General features: G+C 44.1%; 1 protein-coding gene and 1 long non-coding RNA gene across 2 annotated transcripts in view; both read right to left on the bottom strand.

Moving 5' to 3' along the window:
• MYOZ1 (myozenin 1) overlaps positions 1–10,875 on the bottom strand; it is an 82,843-nt gene extending 71,968 nt beyond the window's left edge. Inside the window, exon 1 of the mRNA XM_077259259.1 lies at positions 10,689–10,875. The gene's annotated coding sequence lies outside the window, so the exon portion shown is untranslated. The remainder of the gene's footprint in view (positions 1–10,688) is intronic.
• Positions 10,876–16,413: 5,538 nt separating this feature from the next.
• On the bottom strand, positions 16,414–19,556 carry LOC143768510 (uncharacterized). The gene is made up of 3 exons (XR_013213908.1): positions 19,401–19,556; positions 18,850–18,891; positions 16,414–16,477 (listed from the first exon to the last, which is right to left on the bottom strand). It is a non-coding gene; the product is annotated as an uncharacterized LOC143768510 (long non-coding RNA).
• Between the last annotated feature and the right edge of the window lie 1,424 nt (positions 19,557–20,980).

Genomic DNA, 20,980 nt, shown 5'->3' with positions numbered 1-20,980 from the left:
TGCTGCCTGCCTGTGTATCCATGTAACCGATTTCAAACTGCCATGACTGCCTACTGTTTGTTATTTTAGGCCTTTGTGAGCCTGTCTGCGGCCCCTACTGTTGTGGATTCTGTTTTTGGGCTCCCTCTGGTGGTTACAACTGGTACTGGGTGACTTTGGTGGGTTGCGGTCTCTGGTTTCCACCTGTCCATCAGAGGCTGGGTGTTTCCTATTTAACCTGGCTTTCCTGTCATTCCCTTGCCGGCTATCAATGTATCAGTGTGTCTCTGTTACCTTTGCTACCTGCTCCTAGGCCTTCAAGACAAGCTAAGTCTGGATTTCCCTGTTTCATGTTTGCTTTCATGTTTTTAGTCCAGCTTGCAGATATGTAATTCTCTGCTGCTGGTTGCTCTAGTGGGCTGAAATTACCACTCATGTACCATGAGTTGGCACATGAGTTCAAGTAATTTCAGGATGGTATTTTGAAGGGTTTTAAGCTGACCGCGCAGTTCACCTTTTGTATCCTCTGCTATCTAGCTTAAGCGGGCCTCATTTTGCTGAATCTGTTTTCATAACTACGTTTGTGCCTTCCTCTCATTTCACCGTCATTATATGTGGGGGGCTGCTATTTCTGTGGGAATATTTCTCTGGAGGCAAGATAGGTCTGTGATTCTTCTGATAAGGGTAGCTAGATCTCCGGCTGGCGCGAGACGTCTAGAGTCCCCCCAGGAACGTTCCCCGGCTGCTGTTAGTTGAGTGTTGAGGTTCAGGATCGCGGTCAGCTCAGGTTCCATCACCCTAGAGCTCGTCCTGTTTTTGCCCGTGTTATGTGTTTAATTCCCTGCCATTGGGAACATGACACCCTACTTGCAATACTCCTCCACTGACCACAATGCTGCCTGCCCGTGTATCCATGTAACCGATATAAAACTGCCATGAGCCTATTGTTTGTTATTTTAGGCCTTTGATAGCCTGTCTGCGGCCCCTACTTGCAATACTCCTCCACTGACCACAATGCTGCCTGGAGTGCCTGCCTGTGTATCCATGTAACCGATGTAAATCTGCCATGACTGCCTACTGTTTGTTATTTTAGGCCTTTGTGAGCCTGTCTGCGGCCCCTACTTGCAATACTCCTCCACTGACCACAATGCTGCCTGCCTGTGTATCCATGTAACCGATATAAAACTGCCATGACTGCCTACTGTTTGTTATGTTAGGCCTTTGTGAGCCTGTCTGCGGCCCCTACTTGCAATACTCCTCCACTGACCACAATGCTGCCTGCCTGTGTATCCATGTAACCGATTTCAAACTGCCATGACTGCCTACTGTTTGTTATTTTAGGCCTTTGTGAGCCTGTCTGCGGCCCCTACTTGCAATACTCCTCCACTGACCACAATGCTGCCTGTCCGTGTATCCATGTAACCGATATAAAACTGCCATGACTGCCTACTGTTTGTTATGTTAGGCCTTTGTGAGCCTGTCTGCGGCCCCTACTTGCAATACTCCTCCACTGACCACAATGCTGCCTGCCTGTGTATCCATGTAACTGATTTCAAACTGCCATGACTGCCTACTGTTTGTTATTTTAGGCCTTTGTGAGCCTGTCTGCGGCCCCTACTTGCAATACTCCTCCACTGACCACAATGCTGCCTGGAGTGCCTGCCTGTGTATCCATGTAACCGATGTAAAACTGCCATGACTGCCTACTGTTTGTTATGTTAGGCCTTTGATAGCCTGTCTGCGGCCCCTGCTTGCAATACTCCTCCACTGACCACAATGCTGCCTGGAGTGCCTGCCTGTGTATCCATGTAACCGATGTAAATCTGCCATGACTGCCTACTGTTTGTTATTTTAGGCCTTTGTGAGCCTGTCTGCGGCCCCTACTTGCAATACTCCTCCACTGACCACAATGCTGCCTGCCTGTGTATCCATGTAACCGATATAAAACTGCCATGACTGCCTACTGTTTGTTATGTTAGGCCTTTGTGAGCCTGTCTGCGGCCCCTACTTGCAATACTCCTCCACTGACCACAATGCTGCCTGCCTGTGTATCCATGTAACCGATTTCAAACTGCCATGACTGCCTACTGTTTGTTATTTTAGGCCTTTGTGAGCCTGTCTGCGGCCCCTACTTGCAATACTCCTCCACTGACCACAATGCTGCCTGCCCGTGTATCCATGTAACCGATATAAAACTGCCATGACTGCCTACTGTTTGTTATGTTAGGCCTTTGTGAGCCTGTCTGCGGCCCCTACTTGCAATACTCCTCCACTGACCACAATGCTGCCTGCCTGTGTATCCATGTAACCGATTTCAAACTGCCATGACTGCCTACTGTTTGTTATTTTAGGCCTTTGTGAGCCTGTCTGCGGCCCCTACTTGCAATACTCCTCCACTGACCACAATGCTGCCTGCCCGTGTATCCATGTAACCGATATAAAACTGCCATGAGCTTATTGTTTGTTATTTTAGGCCTTTGATAGCCTGTCTGCGGCCCCTACTTGCAATACTCCTCCACTGACCACAATGCTGCCTGGAGTGCCTGCCTGTGTATCCATGTAACCGATGTAAATCTGCCATGACTGCCTACTGTTTGTTATTTTAGGCCTTTGTGAGCCTGTCTGCGGCCCCTACTTGCAATACTCCTCCACTGACCACACCAATGCTGCCCGTGTACCCCTGGAACCTATTTAAAAGTTCATAGAGCCTAGTTATATATTTTATTTACTATTAATAAGGCCATGATGGACTACGCTGTACCACGCTACAAGCTAACCAGTCGACACTTCTTTTGCGAGAAAAGCCATCCCAACCCTCCACCAGCATGTAGAAGACCGCATTGTCCATGCACTCTGGCAATCTGTGAGTACAAAGGTGCACCTGACAACAGACGCATGGACCTGTAGGCATGGCCACGGAAGATTACGTGTCCATTACGGCGCAATGGGTTAATGTGTTGGATGCATGGTCCACAGGGGACAGCCTACTAAGTCTGTCTGCAGTCCCTAATTCAAATTGTCCTCCACTGTCTAAATCGGAGCTTCCACCTTCTGACTTTGGGCCTATAGTATCAGATATTAAACTGCATTTGGCCTTCAACTTTGGTTACGGCCTACTAACGGTGTCTGCCCCTGCCTGGTGTTTGTCCTCAACTGAATAAAGCTGAGCTTCATCCTTCTGGCTCTCATTAAGTGCTGTGTTTTTAAAAATTGGTGGTTAGGGCCTACTAACGGTGTCTGCCCCTCCCTGGTGTTTTTCCTCAACTGAATAAAGCTGAGCTTCAACCTTCTGGCTCTCATTAAGTGCTGTGTTTTAAAAAATTGGTGGTTAGGGCCTACTAACGGTGTCTGCCCCTCCCTGGTGTTTGCCCTCAACTGAATAAAGCTGAGCTTCAACCTTCTGGCTCTCATTAAGTGCTGTGTTTTTAAAAATTGGTGGTTAGGGCCTACTAACGGTGTCTGCCCCTCCCTGGTGTTTTTCCTCAACTGAATAAAGCTGAGCTTCAACCTTCTGGCTCTCATTAAGTGCTGTGTTTTTAAAAATTGGTGGTTAGGGCCTACTAACGGTGTCTGCCCCTCCCTGGTGTTTGTCCTCAACTGAATAAAGCTGAGCTTCATCCTTCTGGCTCTCATTAAGTGCTGTGTTTTCAAAAATTGGTGGTTAGGGCCTACTAACGGTGTCTGCCCCTGCCTGGTGTTTTTCCTCAACTGAATAAAGCTGAGCTTCAACCTTCTGGCTTTGGGCCTATAGTATCAGATATTAAACTGCATTTGGCCTTCAACTTTGGTTACGGCCTACTAACGGTGTCTGCCCCTGCCTGGTGTTTTTCCTCAACTGAATAAAGCTGAGCTTCATCCTTCTGGCTCTCATTAAGTGCTGTGTTTTTAAAAATTGGTGGTTAGGGCCTACTAACGGTGTCTGCCCCTGCCTGGTGTTTTTCCTCAACTGAATAAAGCTGAGCTTCAACCTTCTGGCTCTCATTAAGTGCTGTTATTTTAAAAATTGGTGGTTAGGGCCTACTAACGGTGTCTGCCCCTCCCTGGTGTTTGCCCTCAACTGAATAAAGCTGAGCTTCAACCTTCTGGCTCTCATTAAGTGCTGTGTTTTTAAAAATTGGTGGTTAGGGCCTACTAACGGTGTCTGCCCCTCCCGGGTGTTTTTCCTCAACTGAATAAAGCTGAGCTTCAACCTTCTGGCTCTCATTAAGTGCTGTTATTTTAAAAATTGGTGGTTAGGGCCTACTAACGGTGTCTGCCCCTCCCTGGTGTTTTTCCTCAACTGAATAAAGCTGAGCTTCAACCTTCTGGCTCTCATTAAGTGCTGTGTTTTCAAAAATTGGTGGTTAGGGCCTACTAACGGTGTCTGCCCCTGCCTGGTGTTTTTCCTCAACTGAATAAAGCTGAGCTTCAACCTTCTGGCTTTGGGCCTATAGTATCAGATATTAAACTGCATTTGGCCTTCAACTTTGGTTACGGCCTACTAACGGTGTCTGCCCCTGCCTGGTGTTTGTCCTCAACTGAATAAAGCTGAGCTTCATCCTTCTGGCTCTCATTAAGTGCTGTGTTTTTAAAAATTGGTAGTTAGGGCCTACTAACGGTGTCTGCCCCTCCCTGGTGTTTTTCCTCAACTGAATAAAGCTGAGCTTCAACCTTCTGGCTTTGGGCCTATAGTATCAGATATTAAACTGCATTTGGCCTACTAGCGTGGTTGGGCCCTTAAAACAGTATCTGCTGCTCCTGGGTTTGCTACTCCACTGAACAAAGCAATGCCGCCTGTTTAGTCCTGTCCTGTTACCAATTTTGAACTGCATTTAGCCTACTTTATTCTTTGGCCCTATATCTGTTTCCTCCTCATCCTGCCCATTGCCCAGCCACTGCTAGATGAGTCTGCTGGTACATTGACCTAGACCACTACATTCCCCTTGCACTCTACACAGCCAGAATCTGACCCTGCTGAAAGTAAGGTTCCCCTTCCCGCATGTTATACCACCTTACACAGGGATAAAGAGGAAGGTGCAGATGAAAGTGCAGGTTCCTTCATCAGGTGAAGGGGGCATACTCGTTGGCGACGTCACTGGCACAGGGCCCCTCAGAGTATGCAAAAGTGTCGCTGCTGGTGGGAGGCGCCCCCGCCGTGCAAACACACCGCTGTACTTTGAGGGGCCCTGTGCCAGTGCCAATGCGAACAAGTGTGCCCCCCTGCTTGCTCAGGATCACAGCACTTGCAACGTTGAAATACTTTCCTCTCCCTGCTCCACCGCCGTGACGTAGTCCACGATTCCTGGGCCCACTAAAACCTTGAACCAGCCCTACCCTCCACAAATTTGCCAAATGACCCCCAAGTTCCATTGAACAACTATTATTATAAAGTTAATTAAGATTGACAAGCTTCAGAAACAAGAATGGATGTTTTTGGCATTAAAATGGGCACTGTAGGTGTTTTCCTTGCCTCCACTCACTGCCGACTATGCTTCCCCATTGACTTGCATTGGGTTTCGTGTTTCGGTCGATCCCCGACTTTTAGCGATAATCGGCCAACTGCACTCGACTCGACTCTGGACAAAGTCGGGTTTCACAAAACCCGACTCGATCTTAAAAAAATGAAAGTCGCTCAACCCTACTGACTACGTCTCATCAGTGCTGTGGTTCCTGTATGGTTTGCATGGTAGCTGCTGACAACAATTCCCAGCATCTCCTTACCATTATTAAGGACATACTGGGAATTGCAGGTTCATGTTCTACAAATGTATATTGGTCTGACCTGACATTAAAATTGATCACTGTACTAAGCTTGGCACTGCATTCATGTACTGATGGAGATTCTTTTGCGAATTCATGTACCAAAGGTGTTTCTGGTGCTGCATTCATGTACTGATGGTGGTTCCGCTGCTGCATTTAATTTCTGCTAGCGTTTCTGGTATTGCATTGCATTCATATGCTGATGGTATTTCTGGTGCTGCATTCGTGCATTGACAGTGGATGTGACGTTGCATTCATGTACTGATGGTGGTTCTGATGCTACATTCATGTACTGATAGTAGTTTTGGTGCTGCATTCATGTAATGATACAAAAAAACTCACAGAGATAACATGAGTCCCATATGACAAATATCTAAATTCTAGTGAATATCCAATTTCACCCATGTAAATGATAAGACATTAAAAGTATACTCCCAATACAATTTAGAAAACAACAAAGAATGGAGTTCCATACAATATAGTAAAATCAATTACAAACTATTTTATTGCAAAAATAAATTCCAAATATCACACAAAATACATACAAGGAAAAAAGAGACCCTAGTAAAAAGCACATAAGTCCCAGGCATAAAGATAAATATTCATAGTATCACCATGGTATTAAGCAGCACCAATCCTATATGCAGTGAAATATGGTGTAAGCCCCATATATTATCACAGGCTTTATTCATATAATCGTATAGTACAAATCACCATACAATCAAACTGCACAGTTGATAGTAAAGTTTCCATACTGACAACGTGTCACCCACATGGGCAGGAAACAAAAAAGAGAGATCGTACATACAAGGTGCCTTAGTTAGCAAGATTTCTTACCCATGATGAGAGTAACCAACTGCCTGGGACCCTGGATAAAGAAAGAAAGCCTACGCGAAACGCGCGTTAGGGGGTTTATCTGGGGTCCCAAGCAGTTGGTTACTCTCATCATGGGTAAGAAATCTTGCTAACTAAGGCACCTTGTATGTACTTTCTCTCTTTTTTGTTTCCTGCCCATGTGGGTGACACGTTGTCAGTATGGAAACTTTACTATCAACTGTGCAGTTTGATTGTATGGTGATTTGTACTATACGATTATATGAATAAAGCCTGTGATAATATATGGGGCTTACACCATATTTCACTGCATATAGGATTGGTGCTGCTTATTAATACCATGGTGATATACTATGAATATTTATCTTTATGCCTGGGACTTATGTGCTTTTTACTAGTGTCTCTTTTTACCTTGTATGTATTTTGTGTGATATTTGGAATTTATTTTTGCAATAAAATAGTTTGTAATTGATTTTACTATATTGTATGGAACTCCATTCTTTGTTGTTTTCTATTCATGTAATGATGGTGGTTTTAATGCTGCATTCATGTACTAATGGTGGCTCTGGCGCTGCACTCATGAGCTAACAGTGTTGTGATCTTGTATACATGTAGCAATCCAATCCACAGCATGGTTCATGGCTATGTTAAAACTTAAAAAGTGTCAAAACTTTTGAGATTTGAGATTATGAGGAGGATTTGGTGAGTTTATGCTCCGAGAAACTCAGTTTAAGCTAGCATGTGTTCACACTGATTTTTTTTAGCAGAAAGTCTCCAAATCCTTCTCAAATACTCAATGTTTGGTTCTGGTGATGTATTCATGTAACTACCCCTTTAAAAAAAATGTGTGTCCCTTGGGATTGGTTCAGTATGGCAATGTTGCCCTTGAACCAAAATTGTTGTGCACACCTGCTATAGAGCCATATGGCATAACTGAAGCACACTATGTTACAGAGGTATTATATGGAATCTGGTGGGGTAATATATGGAAAAACGTCTGTATATCTTCATTTGAAATCAGTGGCATATCCAGGCCTAAAGGTACCTTTACACTAAATGACTTACCAATGATCACGACCAGCGATACGACCTGGCCGTGATCGTTGGTAAGTCGTTGTGTGGTCGCTGGGGAGCTGTCACACAGACAGCTCTCTCCAGCGACCAACGATCAGGGGAACAACTTCGGCATCGTTGAAACTGTCTTCAACGATGCCGAAGTCCCCCTGCAGCACCCGGATAACCAGGGTAAACATCGGGTTACTAAGTGCAGGGCCGCGCTTAGTAACCCGATATTTACCCTGGTTACCATTGTAAAAGTAAAAAAAACAGTACATACTCACATTCTGATGTCTGTCACGTCCCCCCGGCATCCACAGGGTTAAAACTGCTTTCGGCAGGAGCGCTGTTAATGCACGCGCTGCTGCCGAGAGCTTCCCTGCATTGAATGTGTCAGCGCCGGCAGTAACAGCGGTGATGTCACCGCTGTGCTCTGCTTTACGGCCGGCGCTGACACAGTCAGTGCAGGGAAGCTCTCGGCAGCAGCGCGTGCATTAACAGCGCTCCTGCCGAAAGCAGTTTTAACCCTGTGGACGCCGGGGGACGTGACAGACATCAGAATGTGAGTATGTAGTGTTTTTTTTTTTACTTTTACAATGGTAACCAGGGGTAAATATCAGGTTACTAAGCGCGGCCCTGCGCTTAGTAACCCGATATTTACCCTGGTTACAAGTGAATACGTCGCTGGATCAGCGTCACACACGCCGATCCAGCGATGACAGCGGGTGATCAGCGACCAAAAAATGGTCCTGATCATTCCCATCGACCAACGATCTCCCAGCAGGGGCCTGATCGTTGGTCGCTGTCACACATAACGAGATTGTTAGCGGGATCATTGCTACGTCACCAAAAGCGTGACGTTGCAACGATATCGTTAACGATATCGTTATGTGTGACTCAGCCTTAAGACTATCAAGGATTTTTTCGTGTAGGGGACCCTTTAGCAAAGTCTTTAAACTTATTCTGAAAAGATATACTGTCATCAAAAATAAATAGTGTTTATGATAGAAACAAAGCTTAAAAGTACACATTACTTTCTTTACCGATCAGTCAGCACAACTACAATAGATTCAGTTGTTGTCCCTTGAACTAACAGTTCAATCTTCGGTTACCCATTTACATTGGATAAAGATCGCACATCGGATGATTTGTATAAATGGTACCTCCATCAACATGCCAGACTAAACTGACCAATGAGTGGACATTCTTTAACTGAAACGTGCATGAAAAACATGAAGAACAGATGCGTGTGTCAAAGATTTGCCACCCAATTACACAAACTATTCCATTAACATCTGCATATGAAAACTGCAGAAATAAAAAATAAACTAATTTAAAACAAACACTTTTTAAGAACACGCAATATTAATCTATATTAAGCACTTCCCATGATAGAATATACTAAAATCAATATTTAAAAAAACATTGTACTATTTAAAAAGCTAAAATCTATTCCCTGAAGCAATGCCTGGCGCACCTCGAATGGACTCCCTGTAGACTAAATAAAATTGCTAAAATGTTTCATTATTTATTTTCATCTACAGTATATTTCACTGTACAAACCTTTTACAGATCTTAAAACAGTGGGAGAAATGTATAAAGTAAAAAGTCACCCATTTTGGCAAACATCATTATTATGCAAACTGTACAACTTTCTCCCCTTTACTTTTCAAAAGTAAAGGCTGATACAGGCCACATTCTAAAAAAAAGTACTATAATAACATAGAATAATAAAGCAGGTGTATATCCTGGCACACAGAGAACTACAGTTGTATATTCATTAAAAAGATGGCACCTTAATAAATATGGTTCATCTTACTTTACCACTCATCAGTTTTATGGCATATAAAACACCTGTCTAAGTAAGTCTTCCCCAGTGACTTTAAGAGAGGCAAACATGCAGGGTATTTTAGATCAGCTCACGACTATATATACGTCATGCCTGGCACACACCTAGCTTAAAATGTCACAAGAAACCTCAGCTGAGCTTGCCTTGATGTTTGACATGTTTTATTACTGCATTAAAGAACATCACAGTTTCATGTGAAAGAATCTAAACAGCCGATATCACAAAGGTAAATTTGAAGACATTTGGAAAGTCACATGTTGTGGAGTAAATGGAAAAAAGAAAATTTTATATCATTATGATATAATTGTATCAAATCTGTGACAGTACAAAAAAATACCCAAATGGGTAATAGAAGACTCGTTCAAATAAAGCTGATTCTTTAAATGTCATACATGTTTAAGTATGTTATATTAATGCTGTGACAAGAAAGTGTCAAGGACTGCTTGACCAATACCTAACACTAACTACCCTGCCAAGACCTCAAGGGAAGCCAGTAATATTATCCTGCCTAAATGTGAGCTGTGTGGCCATAAAAAGACTCATGTTAAATGTTACATTGTTACTAGTGTAGGGGAAGGCCAATTTACCTATGAGATAAAGCTGAATAATTAAAAAATCCAAAATTAGCAAGGACTTAAAGAATAATCACCCTTAACTATAGACACATGCCTTTTTCAGGAAAAACAATTTAAATTAAAATAAATACTTTTGGAAATGGAGATACATTTTTAACTCCTTGACTTATTATCTTCTTCTTGACCTTGGATGATATAAGTTCTTACAAATGTAACTTTTCAAAGTTAACCAGATACGTGCTAATTTTCCAGACAACTCAGTGTGCAAATCGAAAAATTTTTGTGTTGTAAATATCTGGATATTTTTGGCATCGACTCCAAGCTGTGAAGGTACAAGAAGTTTCCAAAGTTCTAAGGTACAGAGGAGGGAGCCAGCCTAGTAAAAATCTCTGAAGGGTTCTTACGTTACCCATAGAGCATTTGGCTGCAGTCTATATTCATCTAGTTCTCGGGAGGTTAGCCCTGCTGTCTCAGCAGTATTCCCATGCAGACATCTTCAATTACAGTACAAACATTTCATGACTTATAAATAAAATTAATTATTCTATTACTATGTTATAGTAAAGCAAAATGAATTACGATTTCTAATATTTTATAGAATTTGTTACCTGTGCCCAAATAGCGGACATCGTCTTAAAAGTCAGAATAATCCATACCTTGTATGAGAAATTGATAGGCCAATGTAGCGGTCTCCTTTTATAGCTGTCGTGATCTGAATGTCCTTCTCTTGTCTGATTTTTTTCTTGGTTTCTTGGGGTTCTGTATGGGAGAGAGGAGCAGCAGTAAGAAGGACGTGTGTACTGGGGTGTCTGCACAGCACAAAGTGCTGATGCAAAGTGCAGTATATTTGACTCTTGGATGTTGCTTGCAGTGGCATCCTGGAGTTTATTAATAGTAAAAGAAGTAAGGGGGATCTCAGATGGCAAGAGCACAGAAGAGGAAAGGAAAAAAAAGGTGGGTCTCAGCAGTCCTGAGGTCCATGAAGTCTTAGTTTATACTGTGACGTAAATCAGCATATAATATTTTATTCTCTGGGGGATTTATAAAATGGTATAAGAATAAGAAGTGAGCAAAGAAAAATTATATGATGTCAGTGTACCTATTTACTGGATTTCAATTACTGCAAAAGTTCTGAACGGCTAAGTGACTTAAAAGCAATGTCCCAAGATCGCAACTTATCACCTATCCACAGGATAGATGGTAAGTGTTCGAGCCCTCGGAAACACAACATTCACAACAATTTGAGTCCTGATCTCCCAGTTAGACTGGAGTGAGGATCAAGCATGCGTACTGCCTCTCTTTTCATCGTTTATGGAACTTATGAAGATAGCTGAGTGTTGCTCCCAGATATCTACGTCAGTCCCATAACAGTAGTGTACATGCTTGAACCTCACTCCATTCAAACTGGTCATAAAAGAAGAAATTGGACAATACAAGTTATATACATTTGGTAATACCACACGTCCTTAAATAAGATGCTCATTATTAGCCCTATATCACCTTTCGGAGCAGATATACACCTTAAAGTCAGGTGTTTAATTTATTATATTAATCTCTAAGCCAGAGTAACCAATTTTTACAGCTAAATACACCAATTTTTAATAAATCAATTTACAATTTATTTTTAGCTTAAGGCCATTGGCTACTACAGATTGATATAAAATTGTACTGACAAAATAAAGTCAGGCTAACGTGTGAGTAGAGATAAGCAGAGGATCAAATTCAAATTGAATTTCCTAAAAATTGCCATCTGATATCAAACACTATGTAATTCGATTAGCAAGGATTGCCAAAAACAAAAGAAAAAGCCTGCTGCCAATTCACATAGTGCTGATGAGTTAGTCAGCATGCTAATGGCATCAGGCACTTCCACACAAGCTTCCCCATAGTGCGTTGCAGCAATTACTCTGAGCTAGGGCACATATTAAGGTTGTAACAAGGTGGAGGGCAAGGAGCATTGGGCATTTCACACAGAGAGACACTTGTCATGTACAGGTCCTTCTCAAAAAATTAGCATATAGTGTTAAATTTCATTATTTACCATAATGTAATGATTACAATAAAACTTTCATACCGTATTTTCCGGATTATAAGGCGCACATAAAATGTTGAGAATTTCTCAGAAATAGAAAGTGCGCCTTATAATCCAGTGCGCCTTATATATGAACCAAGAGAGAGGTTCATACAGGATCCTTTACCTCTATCGTGGGCGGCAGGGGTCGGCGGCGGCATACCACAGCACCACCACTATTGGTATATATAAGACCAACTGGCTGCGGGCCCGAAGTGAAAGTGAAAGTACAAATAAAGTGCACGCTTATATTACGCCCCTAATTGGCACCTGGTTCCACAGCACAATCTAGCTCCAACAGTATTAAAGGGAACCTGTCACCCCGTTTTTTCAGATTGAGCTATAAATACTGTTAAATAGGGCCTGCGCTGTGCGTTACTATAGTGTATGTAGTGTACCCTGATTCCCCACCTATGCTGAGAAATACATTACCAAAGTCGCTGTTTTCGCCTGTCAATCAGGCTGGTCTGGTCAGATGGGTGTGTTCACAGCGCTCTTTTCTTCCCCAGCTTTCCGTTGGTGGCGTAGTGGTGTGCGCATGTCCAAGTTCCGAATTCCCTGCGCCCACGTGAAGACACAGCGCGCGATCTGCGCTGTCATCCCTTTCATCGGTGGGGGCGGCCATCTTCCTGGGGCCGCGCGTGCGCAGAAGAGTGCTCTGCAGCGTGTCTGCTGCACGGGGCTTCAGGAAGATGGCCGCGGGATGCCGCGCGTGCGCACAAGAGATCGCGGCGGCCATCTTTCCAAAGCCGAGTTTGCATCTCGGCTTTGGGAAGATGGCCGCCGCGATCTCTTCTGCGCACGCGCGGCATCCCGCGGCCATCTTCCTGAAGCCCCGTGCAGCAGACACGCTGCAGAGTTGATGAGGCTGGCGTGCAGGGGTCCCGTGACGTTCCTATACAGCAGGTGGGGCGGAAGAGCTTTGGCCGCAGGGTGGATGTGACCGGCGTGCAGGGTTGCTGTGATACTTACAGCTCTGTGCGCAGGATCCTTGCAATATATCTGTGCTTTAGCGTTAACTATATCCACTACCCCAAAAAATGCCTCCTGTTAAGAGACATGCTTATGATGCAGGTTTCAAGCTTAAAGCTATAAGTTATGCAGTAGAGCATGGAAATAGGGCAGCTGCAAGAGAATTCAACATTAATGAATCCATGGTGCGTAAGTGGAGAAAACAAGAAGATGCCCTCCGCCAAGTAAAGAAGACCAAACTGTGTTTCCGAGGAAACAAAGCAAGGTGGCCACAGTTGGAGGACAAAATAGAACAGTGGGTTATGGAACAGAGAAACGCAGGTAGAAGCGTCTCCACTGTCTCTATTCGACTCAAAGCCACTGCTTTAGCACGTGACATGGAGATCAAGGACTTTCGAGGAGGTCCTTCATGGTGCTTTCGTTTCATGAAAAGGCGTCATCTCTCCATTCGCACCAGAACTACTGTGTGCCAGCAATTACCAAAGGATTATGAAGAGAAGCTGGCCATTTTCCGCACCTACTGCATAACCAAGATAAATGAAAAGAATATCCAGCCAGAACACATTATTAACATGGATGAGGTTCCCCTCACTTTCGATATCCCCGTAAACCGTACTGTTGAGAAAACAGGGACCAGTACAATATCTATACGTACCACAGGAAATGAGAAGTCATCTTTCACTGTAGTTCTCGCTTGTCAGGCTAATGGCCAGAAACTACCACCCATGGTAATTTTCAAGAGGAAGACTTTGCCTAAAGAAAATTTTCCTGCTGGTGTCATCATTAAGGCTAACCCAAAGGGCTGGATGGATGAGGAGAAGATGAGTGAGTGGCTGAGGGAGGTCTACGTCAAGAGACCGGGTGGCTTTTTTCACAAATCCCCATCCCTATTGGTCTGTGACTCGATGCGCGCCCACGTGACCGATACTGTCAAAGCCCAAGTGAAGAAAACTAATTCGGAGCTTGCTGTCATCCCTGGTGGATTAACCAAAGTGCTCCAGCCGCTAGATATCAGCATCAACAGGTCATTTAAAGTTAAATTGCGAGCTGCATGGGAGCATTGGATGACAGAAGGTGACCACACATTCACCAACACAGGGAGGCAACGCCGTGCGAGTTATGCCACTATGTGCCAGTGGATCGTGGATGCCTGGAAGAATGTATCAGTCTCCAGTGTCATCCGAGCTTTCAGGAAGGCTGGAATCACCACTGAAGAGCCTAGCAGCAGCAGCGAGACCGACTCGGATAATGAAGAGGAGGACCCCATGCTTGATTCCGAAATCGCCCAACTGTTCAACTCCGACACTGAAGATGACGGATTTGATGGATTTCTGGTGGAGGAATGAACTGAAAAAGTACGGTAAACGTTTTGATTTGCAATTACAGCTGAACCAGTTTCAAGTTATTGTTAAAAAGTGTAATAAATCTTGACTTGCAGTCTGAGCAATGGTTTATTTAACGGTAATGTGCTGCGCCTTATAATCCAGTGCGCCTTATATATGAAACAAAATTGCTTATGAGGCGCTCATAGAAAGTGCGCCTTATAATCCGGTGCGCCTTATAATCCGGAAAATACGGTATATTATAGATTCATTATCCACCAACTGAAATTTGTCAGGTCTTTTATTGTTTTAATACTGATGATTTTGGCATACAACTCCTGATAACCCAAAAAACCTGTCTCAATAAATTAGCATATCAAGAAAAGGTTCTCTAAATGACCTATTACCCTAATCTTCTGAATCAACTAATTAACTCTAAACACATGCAAAAGATACCTGAGGCTTTTAAAAACTCCCTGCCTGGTTCATTACTCAAAACCCCCATCATGGGTAAGACTAGCGACCTGACAGATGTCAAGAAGGCCATCATTGACACCCTCAAGCAAGAGGGTAAGACCCAGAAAGAAATTTCTCAACAAATAGGCTGTTCCCAGAGTGCTGTATCAAGGCACCTCAATGGTAAGTCTGTTGGAAGGAAACAATGTGGCAGAAAACGCTGTACAACGAGAAGAGGTGACCGGACCCTGAGGAAGATTGTGGAGAAGGACTGATTCCAGACCTTGGGGAACCTGAGGAAGCAGTGGACTGAGTCTGGTGTGGAAACATCCAGAGCCACCGTGCACAGGCGTGTGCAGGAAATGGGCTACAGGTGCCGCATTCCCCAGGTAAAGCCACTTTTGAACCATAAACAGCGGCAGAAGCGCCTGACCTGGGCTACAGAGAAGCAGCACTGGACTGTTGCTAAGTGGTCCCAAGTACTTTTTTCTGATGAAAGCAAATTTTGCATGTCATTCGGAAATCAAGGTGCCAGAGTCTGGAGGAAGACTGGGGAGAAGGAAATGCCAAAATGCCTGAAGTCCAGTGTCAAGTACCCACAGTCAGTGATGGTGTGGGGTGCCATGTCAGCTGCTGGTGTTGGTCCACTGTGTTTCATCAAGGGCAGGGTCAATGCAGCTAGCTATCAGGAGATTTTGGAGCATTTCATGCTTCCATCGGCTGAAATGCTTTATGGAGATGAAGATTTCATTTTTCAGCACGACCTGGCACCTGCTCACAGTGCCAAAACCACTGGTAAATGGTTTACTGACCATGGTATTACTGTGCTCAATTGGCCTGCCAACTCTCCTGACCTGAACCCCATAGAGAATCTGTGGGATATTGTGAAGAGAAAGTTGAGAGACGCAAGACCCAACACTCAGGATGAGCTTAAGGCCGCTATTGAAGCATCCTGGGCCTCCATAACATCTCAGCAGTGTCACAGGCTGATTGCCTCCATGCCACGCCGCATTGAAGCAGTCATTTCTGCCAAAGGATTCCCGACCAAGTATTGAGTGCATAACTGAACATTATTATTGGATGGTTTTTTTGTTTGGTATTAAAAAACACTTTTATTTGATTGGTCGGGTGAAATATGCTAATTTATTGAGACAGGTTTTTTGGGTTATCAGGAGTTGTATGCCAAAATCATCAGTATTAAAACAATAAAAGACCTGACAAATTTCAGTTGGTGGATAATGAATCTATAATATATGAAAGTTTAATTGTAATCATTACATTATGGTAAATAATGAAATTTAACACTATATGCTAATTTTTTGAGAAGGACCTGTACAGATATGGATAATTATGTGTTGGACAAAACCTGTGAACCCGACAGGGCTGACAAGTAGGTAAGGTTATTAGAGGAGATAGTTGCTGGAATCGGCGATACATAGTACAGGTGACCTGCATCAAAAAGATATTCCTGGGTTAAATTAGCTGCACAATCTGTTTGTGTAGGAGGTCCAACATTGCCTGAAAGGTCTAGTCGTGGTGGTGGCAAGTCTTACATGTGGGGTTCTCGTGTGTGTGAGATCTTCTGCAAGTTGCTGGCAGATGATACTTCAGCACTCTGCAGGATCTGTAAGTGGAAAAAAATCCATTGACGTCTCGACTAGGAACTGCGGATCTCTATCTATCAGCACATGAAACAACATCACCTGCTCATTTTACAAAAGTCAAATCGGCTAGCAATCTGAGCAAGCCTCAAATTGCCCTCCTCCCCTTCTCACCGCGTTCATCTTCCTGTCAGTCAAGTCACACCCTTTAGTAGTACTTGGTTGGTGTCATCATTGCCACCATTATTATTATTATCTTGCTCTACTGTGTGTCATACTATGTGTGGCCCCTTCCTCCTTCTCTGTTACAATGGAAAATATCCATTCTCACATGTTTGATGAGAAAAAAACATATGCTCCCAGTGATCCACTGGTTTTTCAAGTAAACTTGCAACTTTTCAAGTCAATGGTGGTGTAATCACTGCCTTAACAGCTAGTGGATTCTTCTGTCTTTCGAGAAATGATGGTGTGCTCTCAGCCTCACTGGAAGTTACCCAACCACCATTATTTCTCACAGAAAGAGGCGCCTGCTATCTGTTATAGTGTGAAGAGGAATGTAGTCCGCTCTCTGGACTCTTTGCAATATAGATACCTGGAGCAGCAACTATGGCCAGGGATAATATTTAAGGAGATGGGCATACTGCCCATGTTCCCCCATTAAAGAACAAATGTAACATTTTATTATGACATGTGAACTGTGACGTGAGTTGATAGTGTTGACATTGTGCTCTGTCCAACAGTAGGGACAGTAAGAATTATGATTTGGACTAATCCAAAGTGATGGTGGCTAAGAAGATGAAAGGACAGAGATAGTTTCCTGTCAGAACGTCAGATAGGGCCATTGTGCATGAAAAGTAGACCTAAGGTCTGATCAGTCAGCAGAACTCTGTGGTTTTGGGTGTCTCTAATGTGAGAGGAGACCGTGACAGAGGATAACGAGATCCTAGTGGAGAGAAGGAGAGAATTGACCAAAAAGCAGAGTGATCATTCGGAGATTGGTCCTGGGAGTACGGCCTTGAGTTTATAATTCAGAGAGGTAATGGGCCAAGACAGGACAGAGTATGAGAGACAAAGAGTGTGCCCCAGTCTGGAGTTCCAGAGCATCAGTAACAGAGAAGCTAAGTACTGGCCATATTGGCTACCTAGTTTCTTTGAGGGTAAAGAAGACACAAAGCCGCTCGTTGAGAATAGGACTCTTGCTAACTGGTAGAAACAATTGTAGACAACAATGCACAGTGTTGAACAAATATGAACACCTGTGCCCATACAGGGATTTAATTAAAGAAAATCCAGTGCAAGGAAATCAATAACCCATACTCAAAAACATTTCCCGGATCCGTACATTCCTTGACCATGAAACCACAAAAACACTAGTACATGCCCTTATCATCTCCCGCCTCGACTACTGCAACCTCCTACTCTCTGGCCTCCCCTCTAGCACTCTGGCACCACTCCAATCCATCCTTAACTCTGCTGCCCGACTAATCCACCTGTCTCCCCGTTACTCCCCAGCCTCTCCTCTCTGCCAGGCCCTTCACTGGCTTCCTATTGCCCAGAGGCTACAGTTCAAAACACTAACAATGACATACAAAGCCATTCACAATCTGACTCCTCCATACACCTGTGACATGGTCTCCCGTTACCTACCTACACGCACCCTTCGATCATCTCATGATCTCCTTCTCTACTCCTCTCTCATCTCTTCCTCTCACAACCGCATCCAAGAATTCTCCCGTGCTTCCCCTATACTCTGGAACTCTCTACCCCAACACATCAGGCTCTCACCTACCACGGAAACCTTCAAAAGGAACCTGAAGACCCACCTCTTCCGACAAGCCTACAACCTGCAGTGATCCCCAGTCTACTGAACCGCCGCATGACCAGCTCTACCCTCACCTAGTGCATCCTCGCCCATCCCCTATAGACTGTGAGCCCTCACGGGCAGGGTCCTCTCTCCTCCTGTACTTGTGTGTGCCTTGTTTTACTCATGTTTATTGTACTTGTCTATATTTGCTCCGTTCACATGTAAAGAGCCATAAAATAAATGGCGCTATAAAAATGAATAATAATAATAATATAGAGAAAAGATTGCGCATAAAGGACCAAAAAGTATTATAAAGAATTTTTATTAAACAACTTATTGTTAAAAAGTTATATCTATTACAATGTTGTGGGATGATAAGACAATGAAAACTACCAATAGTGAAACCACAGATCAGAGGCAAAGAGTTATATAGTAAATCCAATACCCACGCCAAAACATCATTATCATATTATGCCAATAAAGAATGAATTAGAGCCACTAAAAGAAGTCACTAAAAGAAAGTCACCAGTGTCACCAAAAGAAAGTGGGAGCTGGGGGGGTAACTAAAGAATAATAGTAAACCATAATTACCTCAGACCTGCGGTGCCACGACCGTTTCAGCTTGTGTGCCTTCTGCCGGGGGAGAAGCATAGTAGAGAGGAACAGTGGGGATAAAGAATAAACAAGTAAAGAGAAAGGAACGCCATCTACTCTATATTATTCCCACAAAATTATCATTGAGTAAAAGGTTTATTTTTGATGGGTGATCTCCATCATTGAATTCTTCAACATCTGGTCCTGGCCTGCCAATGTCATTGGTAACATGAAGCCTGAAAGGGCATATCGTCCCACACAACACAAGTCCACACACCCAGTCAGGACCCCTACTTTCATGTATCGTGCCTGGGCGTAACAGATGAGCACCTTGCCGTTTACCGCCCTGCACCGCATTAAAAATGCACAAGTTTCACAGCCCATTGGGGAATGTTTTTAATCTCTTACACCCTCTCCAAATCCATGCTTGAAATCTTGGGGAGAAAAGCCACACAGCGAACGAGTTGCTCTGAAGTTGTTACTCTCTTACATATTTTGCTGTGAGAGTAACAAAGTCACAGTTGTGACGGGCACCGTAACAGACTTACCCCCTGAGACTGTATGAGTGTCCGGAGACGTGATGGGAAAGCCAGAAACTCCTGCTGTGACATGAGATGCTGTTGTGAGCATGGCTGCAGGTGAACAGGACCTGCAGCACGTGACCACCGTGGGAGTAGTTGGAGGCAGGGCTAGGTCCTGAACTTCCAGGGATGATGACAGGAGCCGGGGAAGCTGAAAGAAGTGTCCGGCGAGCCAAGATCAGATCAGAGGACAGCACGGTAGCCAAGGGGAGAGACTAATAGTGTGATAAGAGACAAGCAAGGGTCAGAAGCCAGAGAAAGACACGAGGTAGCAGAACGACTAACGAGCAGGAAGTCAGGGATTAAAGCAGAGATCAAAACCAGGAGCATCACGAGAAGTACCGAATCAGGAGCCAAATGCAAAAATGGGGGACAGTCCGGGTCATACACAAGCATGCAAACAGGAATAAGCAATACACACAGGTATTCACGGGGTCAGCTGCTCAGCCGAGATCGGATGTATAACTGACAACAGGCAAAGCACAGGGGCGGGTAAATATAGCCCTCCCCAACCTAAAGAGAGGCCACATAAATTAATCCTAGAATTACTGCCAAAGAAATCCCAGGCTGCTGGACCCCCAGGCTTCTCAGGATGCCTGGCATGAAATGCCCAGACAAGACGGTCAGCATGTACAGAATGGGCCAGGACCCATTACCGATCCTCTGGACTATACCTCTTCCAGTGTACCAAATACTGCAAAGTACGGCGCACCCACCGGGAATCTACAATACGTCCCATCTCGTAATCCATGTGACCCTCCATCAATACTAGGGGAACAGTGGACAAACAGCTTTCCTCTAACAGTTTCCAAGGGTTTCAACAGGGACTTGTGGAACACATCAGAAATTTTTAACGGAGCTGGGAGACGCAACTTACAGGCCAATGAATTTCGGACCCAACTTGGCAGAGGGAACTTTGAGCCTTATATTACAAGTGGACAACCACACCTTCTCTCCAAACTGGAACTTAGGACCCGACACCTTTTCTTGTCAGCAAAAAAACTTTTACCTCCCCTGAACCTTGGAGATGTTATGATGAACCTCAGCCCACAGGACCTTCAAACGCTGCACAGTACCCTCAGCCCCAGGACACCCAGAGTCCAAGTGTGAAAACTCCCCAAAATGAGGATTAAACCCATAGTTCACAAGGAAGGGGAACATAGCAGTGGACTGACTCACACGACTGTTGAAAGCAAACTCATCCAAAGGCAAAACATCACATCAATCATCCTGCCTGGTGGAGGCCAAAAACCGCAGAATTTGCTCCAGGGACTGATTAGTGTGTTCGGTCTGCCCTTTACTCTCAGGGTGATAGGCAGAAGAAAAGGACAATGTGATGTCCAATTTTTTTACAAAATGCCCTCCAGAACTTGGCCACAAACTACACACCTCTGTCAGACACTACATTCATCGGCATACCATGCAGACGGACCACATGTTGCACAAAAAAGCCTGGACAAGGTTTCTGCTGAAGACAACGCAGATAAAGGTACAAAATGGGCTTGTTTCGAAAATCTGTCCACCACCACCCACACAACAGTGTTACC

The sequence above is a fragment of the Ranitomeya variabilis genome, chromosome 4 (genome assembly GCF_051348905.1).
Source record: "Ranitomeya variabilis isolate aRanVar5 chromosome 4, aRanVar5.hap1, whole genome shotgun sequence".
NCBI classification, from domain to species: Eukaryota; Metazoa; Chordata; class Amphibia; order Anura; family Dendrobatidae; genus Ranitomeya; species Ranitomeya variabilis.
This window is presented reverse-complemented; position numbering and strand designations above follow the sequence as displayed.